This window comes from Vulpes vulpes, chromosome 1, assembly GCF_048418805.1.
Source record: "Vulpes vulpes isolate BD-2025 chromosome 1, VulVul3, whole genome shotgun sequence".
NCBI classification, from domain to species: Eukaryota; Metazoa; Chordata; class Mammalia; order Carnivora; family Canidae; genus Vulpes; species Vulpes vulpes.
The window spans coordinates 175,868,298-175,879,432 of NC_132780.1; the positions used below are offsets into that span (position 1 = coordinate 175,868,298).

At 39.9% G+C, this 11,135-nt stretch overlaps 1 long non-coding RNA gene across 1 annotated transcript; it reads left to right on the top strand.

The window, feature by feature from the left end:
* Positions 1 to 555: 555 nt before the first annotated feature.
* On the top strand, positions 556 to 9,679 carry LOC140597716 (uncharacterized). Its single transcript, XR_011999575.1, has 3 exons — positions 556 to 623; positions 752 to 879; positions 7,988 to 9,679. It is a non-coding gene; the product is annotated as an uncharacterized lncRNA (long non-coding RNA).
* The last annotated feature ends 1,456 nt before the right edge of the window (positions 9,680 to 11,135 follow it).

Here is an 11,135-nt window from a genome sequence, read left to right on the forward strand (position 1 = left end):
GATTAGGAGCAATATCTACTGTCATGACTAAGAGGTTGCAGAAGTTTGTTTTGTTTTGTTTTGTTTTGTTTTTTACTCCAAATTTGCTGCTCTTTTTATTACACCTCAGCATGTCTCTCTCGGATCCACATCTGTCTCAGAGATGCCAAACATTCCCTCCTCTCTACCCACATTCCACCTCAGAGACTCTGCTCCACTCATCACGCTGGGAGGGACAGCACTACATACCATGTGACAGCACTCTACCAGTCTCAGTGACTGACCCAAGGATAGACATCTGACCTAAGCTGGGCTGAACGGATACTCTCCCAAGAATTTGGAATAGGGACAAAGAGGCTGAGTCATTTAGCTGTGATGAGCCAAGCTGCAAGGTCATGGCCCCCTCGCCTGCCCACAGCAGGCCAAAGCCTCATGCTAACATGTGAGGGGAACCGGAGAAACCGTGAGTCAGCAGAAAAGGCAGGTCTGCAAACAGGAACAGAGGATGGAGCAGGTACCCAGAGACACATTAAGAGACATGGACTTCAAAAGATAGAAGAGAGACAGAGAGAGAGAAAAAAACCCCTGCATAATCCTCCTTTTGGTCCCACAATGTCCAGCTTTATCTCCTGCACTGGCTTATTGTAAGCCAATAATAAACTCTCCGTTTCAAACAACCCTCTTTTTATTTGAACTAGGTGGAATTCTGTTATTTGCATTTAAATTCTCCCTGTCTAAGATGCTCCAAGATTTATAGTGAATATATTTTTAGGTGAAAAGACTGCTCTGTTTTTTATGCAGATTATTGGAATTGAAGTCATCTCAAAACCTATGACAAGTTGAGTGGTTTTCTGCATTTTCCTCAGTAAGTATCCAGACCCTGGAGAACACACTATCCAGGTGAGTAGTTTCTAGAACTTCAGATGGGAGTTAGTCCCACTTTGGACTTTCCCCCAAAGTATGCTAGAGATACTCTATCCAGAAATAGAGATCTTACTGGGATATGTATGTCAGGACTTCTAGAGTCTTTACATTTGAAGTTTCCAAGGTTGGGTCTGTTTTCTTTTAAAGTCTCTGTTTCTTTAGATGTACTTATGGAATCTCCATAGGCCCCACACTGACCCAACTGTGAGGTCATATTCCTGAAGAGTAGTTCAGATACTATTCCTGTGTTGATCTTTTTGGAATGATAGTCTTTTGAGAAATGACACTTACCTTTCTAAAACTCTTAGGACTAAAATGAGTATAAAATGATGGTTGAGTAAATTAGGGTTCATTGGCTGATAGAATACAGATTTTTTAAAAGAATAACTACCAATATTAAACAACATAAAAAGATATTTATGACTCAATGAATAAAGGAAAATTCCAAATGCAAAGTTGTAAGTATTGACCATGGGAAAACAGGTTCACATAAGGACATTTTTCTTGATAGTCTTCAACAAGGTGTTTGGGGTAACCACAGCCAATCCATAGATCTTGATCCTAATAAAATCCACTGGGCATTTCTGTCTTAGACGATTTTGGCTAGAGAAAAGTTGCTGACCTGGTTCAGGTCCTGATTTTTTTCTTGAATTATCCTGATTCTGTGTCCTGTGCTGATTTACTTTTGTGCCTGTCCATGGCACTCCTAACTGACATACATGACCCGCTGATTATAGAGAATTCTCAAACTCTCTGTCTACAATTACTTAAAGTTGCGTGTGGTAACTGTTTGCTTTGCACCACACTGATTTCAACATCCTTATTTAGATGGTGTCATTAGTTTTTTTCTACCTACCATTTCTCAAATCTGGGACAAGGTGGAGATGTGACATCCCTCCCATGTGCTAATACCATCTGCACAGGTTTTGGGAATGCCCTCTAAAGCTAAGATGAGAGGGAAAGACATTTTATCTCTTCTTGAGTTTAGTAGGAAAAAAGAAATTTATAGACCCAATACTGCCTGAAATATTTCCTTTTGTTACAGAAAAGTTCTATTGCTATTTTCTGAGCCAATCATGTCAAAAGTCCTTGACAAGCACAAAGAGATAAATTCTGGCCTCTTGCTGTTTTCCAAGAGTTTGGTTGCCTATATCATGCTTACTCCAGATATTTATGGCCATGTACTGTTTCCTAAAAGCCTTTCCCAGATCAAGGAAACTTACACATTATGAATCCTGCCTTCTCAAGGTAACATTAGAATTCATTACATCAGCCTTCTCTGCATATGGCCTAGTCTCTGCAGTCAGATGCAGCCATACAAGGCTGCAGTGCAGAAAGAAAACCATGAGAAGGAAGGTGTCATACAGAATCAGTTTTCTGGAGAGGGCTGTGGAGGCATCAGAGGCAGAAATGGCAGCTATCCTAGTATTGGCATCACTGGCATGAGTAGCCGCGGTACCTGTGCCTGTGCCTGTGGCAGTCCCTGCTGCACCATCCAGCTGTGTAACTTGGATATGACCTCTTGCAAAGTAGCTTCAGAGCATTATTCTATGACCCTTCCAGAAGTCTATGTGCTGTTTAATGTCCTTTGATATATTCTTTTTTGTTTTAGCGAAGAGTGAATTCGGTCACCTGCAACTAAAAATCTTAACTAATATACCGATTTTCACTTTATATTAGGCTGAAGGACTTAGAAGTGATTTGTTTTTCTTATTCATCATGCTTCACCAGCCACTTGATGTGAATTGATCGGATCCCATGAATGGCAAATCTTAGACTTTACTTGCCCTTGATTCTACTTACATAATGTCGTTTTCAGGCCTCACCCAAAGTCTTTTCCAGAGTCCCCAGGGTTGTCTCCTATGTGCTCACAAACACTTCTCTCATTTTCTTCTCCACTGCCTCCTGTGTTTTTGGCTATGTACTAAGAAGCCATTTGCCGGCGTTGGCTCAGTACCTATGTCAGTGCCAAGCATGGTTAAGACCGATATCATGTCAAATGTGTGTTGCCTCTGATGTTTTCATTCTGTGTCATCCCTGGACCAGAAGTGCCACAGCCCCCATGTCCACTTGTTTTACAGGTGTCCCTTATAGAAATACTTCCTTTAGTGACTACATACATCCCTTCTCTTTAGGGCTCAAATGTGAGTACCTGGGACTGACCCCAGGGACCAAATAGGGTACTATTTCCTTATTTTTTTTCTCCAACACACATGCTCTCTTCCCTACTTGCCCATGCAAATCAACTTATGCAAATAGACATCTGCAAATAAACATCAGTGCTTGTAACGTTATAGTTCATCACTCAAGCCTTATTCTATCTGTGCCCTCAAAGTGGGAATAGTTTAGGGCCAAACTGGTAGACTTTTGAGGCATTATTTTTACTTTTCAACATTTCACAGTTGTTGGTATAGTGCTATTTTTCAACAAGTAGAGAGATATGACCTGAAACAGTCCATTTATCCTGTGAAATTTATGCTGACAGAGCCTGCCTTTGCCAGGATACTTTCTTACAGATGTCTTCTTCCTCTGCACCCTTGGGTATTTGTCTATTAACAGAATGCAGGCAACTTCTTTGGCAAGTAGATTCAGAATGTCAGCACAAGCAATGAGTCTCAGGAAAATGAAACAATTAGGGGATTTCTCAGCAGTACCACTGCCAGTTTTCCCTGGGCATTTGTATCACTGTTTATTTTAATGACTTCAATCAAGATATTTTACTCACCCTAACGGAGAGGCTCAAGATTTTAGAGATCAACAGAGGATTCAATGTATTATAGACTTGCTTTGCAGAAATTATTGGGTGGGGTTTTTCTGTGAGTAAATGGAGCAGTAAAATTCCCTTCTTACCACTACTTTCCACCCCAGCTTTGCTATTTGGCATTTGTCCACCCATAGCTATTTGAACAATTCCAGCTTATGGTTCATAAAAGATCATAAAGCAATATTATGCCCATAGATCAAGTCCTGCAAATAGCATTCAGAAATCTCTCCCCTAGAAAATGTTATAAAAAATGTCTCAGAAAAAAAAAAATGTCTCAGAATCCTGTAGGTACAAGATTTCCATTGGCTTTCTGATCAATGTTATGACTCCTTTGGGAAACACGGTTTGCTCCTATATAGTGAGGTCCAAACAACCCTTTCCAGATTTATCAGAGGGCAAAGAAAGGAAAGACTGACTGGTGAGTGTGAGGAGGGACAGTCAGCCACATTTGAGGGACAGAGTTCACAAGCTGCCAAAGTGACCCAAAAGGATTTAAAGGGAAGAGACATTCCAAGGAAGACGTAAGCCCTTTGGCTGATTTCAAGCTAAAGATGAACTCTGGGGAGATCTGACTATGGAAAAAATATCTCAGGATCTCAGTTTACTCCTCCTAGTTGGAGGAGTCTAGTTGTATCCTAAAGGGGAAAGGAGACATATTTTGAGGAATGTGGTAGGAAGGAAGGCAAGCTACATGGGAAGGGACAACAGGAGATGTAGAGGAAAAAATGTAACTCAGGATGTATTTGAGGATAGTCTGACTTTCAGGGAGAAAGGATTTTTTCATCAGTGCCTGATTTCACCACTGTAGTGCTGTACCTACCCTCTCTTACATTTTTTTTGACAACCAATTTTTCAAAACATCCACAGGGATGTACATAAAAAAGTATTTTAAAGTATCTAATTACGTGTGAACTAAGCATGTTTTTATATATATCAATAAATTCTCAGATCATTTTAGCAGTGGTTATATTGAAAATGTAGGGTGAAAAATAGAATGAGAGAAAAAGACACTGAATATATGTAATTATTTTTGTAGAATATAAAAAGAGTCATGATACATGTATGGTCAGCTTGAAACCTTAAAATGTATTAATTATAAAGGTCAAGTAGTTCTGAGGTATGATTTTGGTCTATGTTTACAAAATAAGATTTGAGATTAGGGCACATGAAGAATTTTCCCAGATGTGCTTTCTTTTTCATTTTTCTCACATTTCTCAGAAAAGTATAAGACTAAAGTACAAAATGTATGGAAAAATTACAACTTTCTTGCATCTTCATGATGACAAAAAGGTGAAGGAGTCATTTGCTCAAATACTGGCCCAGAAATTTTATCTCATGCATTGTTGAATAAGAAGCCATAGCCGGGCACCCCTCCAGTTGGTAAGAGGATCTCCGAGATACGTGGTAAAGGGGAGAGTTGAACCTCCAGCCTTCCCTTTCTCCTCTCGTTGGTTTTTGGCGGCCTTTCTGCACACAGATCATCCTTGACTATGATCCTAAGTGCAAATTTCCAGTGCTATTTCCACTCGTCCCATTACAATTCATATCAGAACCCTAAGCTCCCAGGGGCACCTGGGTGGCTCAGTGGTTGAGTGTCTGCCTTTGGCTCAGGTCATGTTCCTGGGGTCCTGGGATCCAGTACTACATCAGGCTCCCCAAAGGGAGCCTGCTTCTCCCTCTGCCTATGTCTCTGGCTTTCTCTCTCTGTGTCTCTCATGAATTTAAAAATAAATAAATAAATAAATAAATAAATAAATAAATAAACCCTAAGCTTCTGTGAAGATGTAAAAGCAGGCACATCTGGCTCAACCTCACTTTATGACACAAAGGAAATGTGACGTTCAGGTTCTCTGGGAATGGTTTATGTGGTTGGCTGGGCCCCAAGATCATGGTCATCTGTTTGATCCCTGGAAATAGATGCCAAGTGGGCATCCCTAGTCCTGGCCAGGTACCTCAAGTCATAACATTTTGGAAGAAGAAACACGTGGTTCCTGGTCCTTGTGAGGAAGTGAGGAAGATTGCAGGGATGGTGAACACTTCCACTTGGGAGATACGAAGTTGTGTGTCCTGAGCTGGGTCACCTAGCACAGCTGGGTCACCTACACACAAGAAACCCAGTAGCATGTGTTTTTTAGAAAACAGGCCAATCTCAGTTCATGACAGCCCAGGCTCCTCAACCAGAAGTACAAGTCCCAGTCACTTTCCCTTGCAGGCGGCAGGGAAGTCCTTTCTGCTGCGAATTTCTTTCTACTTTGCACTGTGATAATTACACAATTGGAAAAGAGCTCAAATGAAGGAGACTCTGTGGCTTCCTTGGTGAAGTAAGCCAGTTTTGGTCAGAAAGAGGTGAGTTGCTAATGTCAGAGTAGGAACAATACTTCCTGTTATCTCCTCCTGAATCATTGTATAATAAATGGGCTTCTGACATGCAGAAAGCCCTGAAGAAATGTAACAGAGAAGGAAGTGAAGAGCCAACTGCATTGGCTCAGTGCCTGAGGAACACCCTGCTTTGAGGATAAAATTGCACCTTTCATGCCAACAATTTAGGCAAGGGAACCTACTCAAATAATGCTTGGAATTCAATTGAAGAACAAGTCAAAAGAGGTCTTGTAGGGCTTTTCTTTTTTCTTTTTTTTCTTCTTTCTTTCTTTCTTTCTTTCTTTCTTTCTTTCTTTCTTTCTTTCTTTCTTTTTTCTTTACTGGCCTCTAAGATTGCTCTTTTGCTTGATTTGCTTGCTTGCTTGCTTTAGCTCAGGTGATGAGATGAGAGAGTAAATAATCCACCTTCTTGTAAATAGCATCTGTTTAGATGACACAGAAGGACGTCATTCAGGTAAAAGAGGTGTGGAACCCTACTACCTCATACCTCTTTCCTGGATGAATGAAAAGCCAAGGGCTACTATAAAAAGTAATTTGTGTTTAGTTCTTGGGGGAAGGAAGTATTTTCACACTGAGCATGTCATACTCCAAATTTTAACCTAGTGCTGTTTCCTGCTCTTACTCATAATGTGATCCACATGACTTTTAGTAGCTTTAGCTTCTTCTGAATGGAGGAACCAGAAAGCCAGTGGCTGCCCAATGGAATTACACAACATAGCTTATTTTGGAGGAAAGGGAAGTCAGGATGAGGATCATTTATTTCATCAGCCTCATGATCACAAAAGTTACCCAGGCTAAAAATGGTCTTTAGTCATTCTGCCATTTATACTTTTCCCCTAGCTTCCAGATTCTCATGCTTAAATTCTCTTTTTGTGAAAGCCACTTTTAACTTAAGAATTCTTCCTTCTGTCTTTACTTTTCTGTCACTTTTCTCCTCGTTTAATCCTTTCCATTATCCAATAATAGAAATAGGATAGCATAAGGAGTTGAGGAGGTTTCTTAATGCAAAAGAAGAGAGTAAGAAGTGGAAGACCCTTAGACCCAGTTTCTTGGCTGTAATCAAGAAACCAAAATATGGCCAAATCCAAACAGATTAAATGAAGAAAGCTGTAGACTGGTCATGTGCATTACAACCAGACTCAGGTAATGATGAATACTAGCTAGTATGGTGGTTTGACGTAAAATACCGAAAGATCAAGAATTTTAGGATCTGGGGGCATCTTAGTGGCTCAGTTGGTTAAGTACTTGACACTTGATTTTAGTTCAAGTCATGATCTCAGGGTCATGAGATGGAGTCCAATATTGGGCTCTGTGCTGGATGTGGAGTCTGCTTAAGATTCTCTCTCTCTCTCTCTCTCTCTTTGCCTCTGCCCCTCCCCTCACCATACTCTCTCACTCTTTCTCTCTCTCTCTCTCTCTTAAAAAAAAACAAACAAATTTTAGGATCTAATAATAAACACTAGGAAGACACTCGATCTGATTAAATAGCTAATGCCAAGGAGCCTACTGTGTGCTAGGCACTGTTTCAATCACTTTACACATATTAACGCATTCAATTTTCACAACAAAGCTACCAAGTATTCACCACTATCATGCCCATTTTGCAAATAAAGGAAACTGAGGCACAAAATGTTGCCTGTGGTAGATATAATATGCACTGTCTTTCAAAGTGCTTTCTGCCCAGCTGCCTCCACCTGTCAGTGCTTTCAGAATCTGCCCCAGCTATTTGGCCCCAGGTCATGGACTTCCCAGGAAAGCCTGCATTGGGGGACAGACAGATAAGGTTAAAGGCCTAGCAATCTTGGCCCAACATGGGACAATTCTGATGAGTAATTGTCACAACAGAGCTCCCTGAGTGGTTGGCAGAAGCTTTGATGAGCCTGTATCACATTACACCTTCTGCCTTAGCTAGGTTGACCAACCATCTCATTTTTTTTCCAGGACTGTCCTGGTTTTGAACCAAAAGTTCTGTGTCCCAAATAGCCAAACTGTGGAAGGAGCCTCGGTGTCCATCAAAAGATGAATGGATAAAGAAGATGTGGTTTATGTATACAATGGAATATTACTCAGCAATTAGAAACGACAAATACCCACCATTTGCTTCAACGTGGATGGAACTGGAGGGTATTATGCTGAGTGAAATAAGTCAATCGGAGAAGGACAAACAGTGTATGTTCTCATTCATTTGGGGAATATAAATAATAGTGAAAGGGAATATAAAGGAAGGGAAAAGAAATGTTGGGAAATATCAGGAAGGGAGACAGAACATAAAGACTCCTAACTCGGGGAAACGAACTAGGGGTGGTGGAAGGGGAGGAGGGCGGGTGTTGGAGGGGAATGGGTGACGGGCACTGAGGTGGACACTTGACGGGATGAGCACTGGGTGTTTTTCTGTATGTTGGTAAATTGAACACCAATAAAAATTAATTAAAAAAAAAAAAAAAGTTCTGTGTCCCAAGAAACCTTCATCCCAGGTAAACAAGAATAGTTGGTTGCTCTAGCCCAACCCTGCCTCCTTTTCTTTCCTTCTGTGTTGATCCCTAATAATTATTTGTACCTCAAGCTTCATCTCAGTGTCTGCTCTCTGAAAACCTTATGTGTGCCAGGGCCCCAAGCTCCTCACGGAGGATGGGCATTCCAGCATCAGTCATGTGTTCTTAATCTCTAAACTTTACTCTTTCTTTAAAAAAGTGTCCTGGTCCTTAGAAAAATGTATTCAGCAGATGTCCAGACAAATGGTCCAGGTGCCATACAATCCAGATTAAGTATTTCTCAATAAGAATGAAGGTAGTTCATGTTTATTAAATATTCCAGGCAATTAGCTAAGCACTTAAAGCTAAGGCTTAGAGTTTACCGCCCTAGGATTTTACCAGGGTGCTTTGCCCCTAAATTAGAAGTTTGGATAAACCTGAATAGTTTGGCATTATAAAATGGAAATAATTTTGGGGGGTAGTGGAGTTGTAGAGTGGACTTAAGGTAGGTTAGTGAAGATGCTATATTTAAAAGGAAAAAAGAAAAAAAGCCCAGCAAAATGGTTGGAGGCTACAGTGCAAGTTGTCAAAAAGCTAAAGAACAGGGATGTTAAATATTGTAAGTTGTTTATTTTGCAGTGAAGTAAACCTTTATCAGTCTCTTCATTTTGTCAAGCCTTCCTGAACCTTCAGTAAAGTCTGGCATAGAAGGGCCTTATATTTAATATGTGTATAAACCACAAAGGGGCTTCCCAAGCAGAGAACAGGAATTAGCAGAGGAAGGAATCAAAGCTAGTGGGGCCTTGCGACAGCGCTCTCCAAATTCCCCTTACCTACCCCTGCCACCAGGCCTGGAGGAATTTGCAGAAATATTCAGGAGGCTATTGGACTTTCCACAGGCTTGGAAAGAGATTTGAGTCTAATTTGTTTATATTTTTAGGGATAGGGAGAGTCCAGATGACAGCTGAGACGCAAAGGCATGACAAGAAATTTATTAAGCTAAATCAAAGTGATAAAAGCAGCTATTTAGGAGAGGGAAGTAGGAAAATGAGTAATTTATATCTTCTTTTTTGGGCTTTTTCTGGGTTTTCAAGATTTGTACAACAAATATGTATTATCTCTAATCTGAAAAAAGGAACAATAAACCATCAGTGTCTATTTTTCCTGTGTTCCTAGTTATGTAGAGTCTTCTGTCTCTTGTGTGTGTATAGTCACTAAAAAGAAACAGATGGGAGAAACCACACATATAAGCCATGCCACCAATTCATAAACAGATATTTCACATAGTTACAGAAAAATGTCTACATATCGAGTGAGGACTCATTGAGATTGTGCCAGAGCACCCAAAATGTTTTAGGCCAGTACTATGGGTCTAAGAAGAGCAGAGTATCTGTAAGATTTTAAATCAATCCTTGAGATTTTGATTAGGTCAAACTGATACTGTCAGGCCAAGGTTTAGTCTTGACTTGATTCTTGACTCATGTCATTTTGAATGTGCAGGTGATTTTTCTCTTAACATTCATATTCTCAAAGTTATCAATATTATTTGCAAATAGGTAATGCTTAAAGAACTTTAAGGTCTCTGGATTAAAGATTCTGTGCAAAAGGAAAATTATGATTATGACATATTTCAGTGTTACTGATCAAGAAAGTGACCAACATTCTAACCAAAACACAGAAACATAAAATAGTAAACAAGTTTTCTTGTTTCTTTCAAATAACACAGGTGTTAGTATTTAACAAAAAGCTTAATTTAAGATGAATTTTCCTCCTATCCATCAGAAGTATTCAACAGAAAAACAAATACATGGTTTATTATTTTGAAATAGCTCAAATACTCTAGGGCAGAGAGAGATGAAAGATTCATGTTTTCATGTCTTGGATATATCATCTTTGACTTGCTAATTTCCACACTTGGGCAGAGAGTGGTTGAAAATGAGTACTCTTTGTTCTTTTGGAAAATGAACAGATCCTGAGAGAAGGCGTGGAAAGTTTAAAGTGTCATTATAGAGAGAAAGGAGATTCTGTAAGCCTTTAAATCCACATCCTTTTGACTGACAAATAGGAGTGTATTGTTTCCCTCATCCTGATGTTTTAGCTTGAATTTGGTCATCAGCTTTGCTTTCTTCTGCTGATATGGTACTTAACTGCTGAGGAGCTCCTTCTGCTTCTGAGTCACTGGGCAAGATTTACTTTGGGGACCCAACTTATAAACATATTTAAATCTCATGCTGGGGCAGCCCAGGTGGCTCAGTGGTTTAGCACCGCCTTGGGCCCAGGGCGTGATCCTGGAGACCTGGGATGGAGTTCCACGTCAGACTACATGGAGAACCCTCTGCCTGTGTCTCTGCCTCTCTATCTGTGTGTCTCTCATGAATAAGTAAATAAAATCTTAAAAAAAAAATCTCATGCTGATTTTAGGACTTGAGAATCACAAAGGCATAAATGTTACCAGTGATGGTAAATTTTAGAACCAAGAGAACTTACAAATATCCGACCCAGATGCACATGACATCCATTTACCACAATGACAACAATAAAATACTTCTTTGTATTAATTAGTGGGTGAGATATGATATTAAAAAGAAAAGTCTGTAAGTAATATATGATTTAAAATT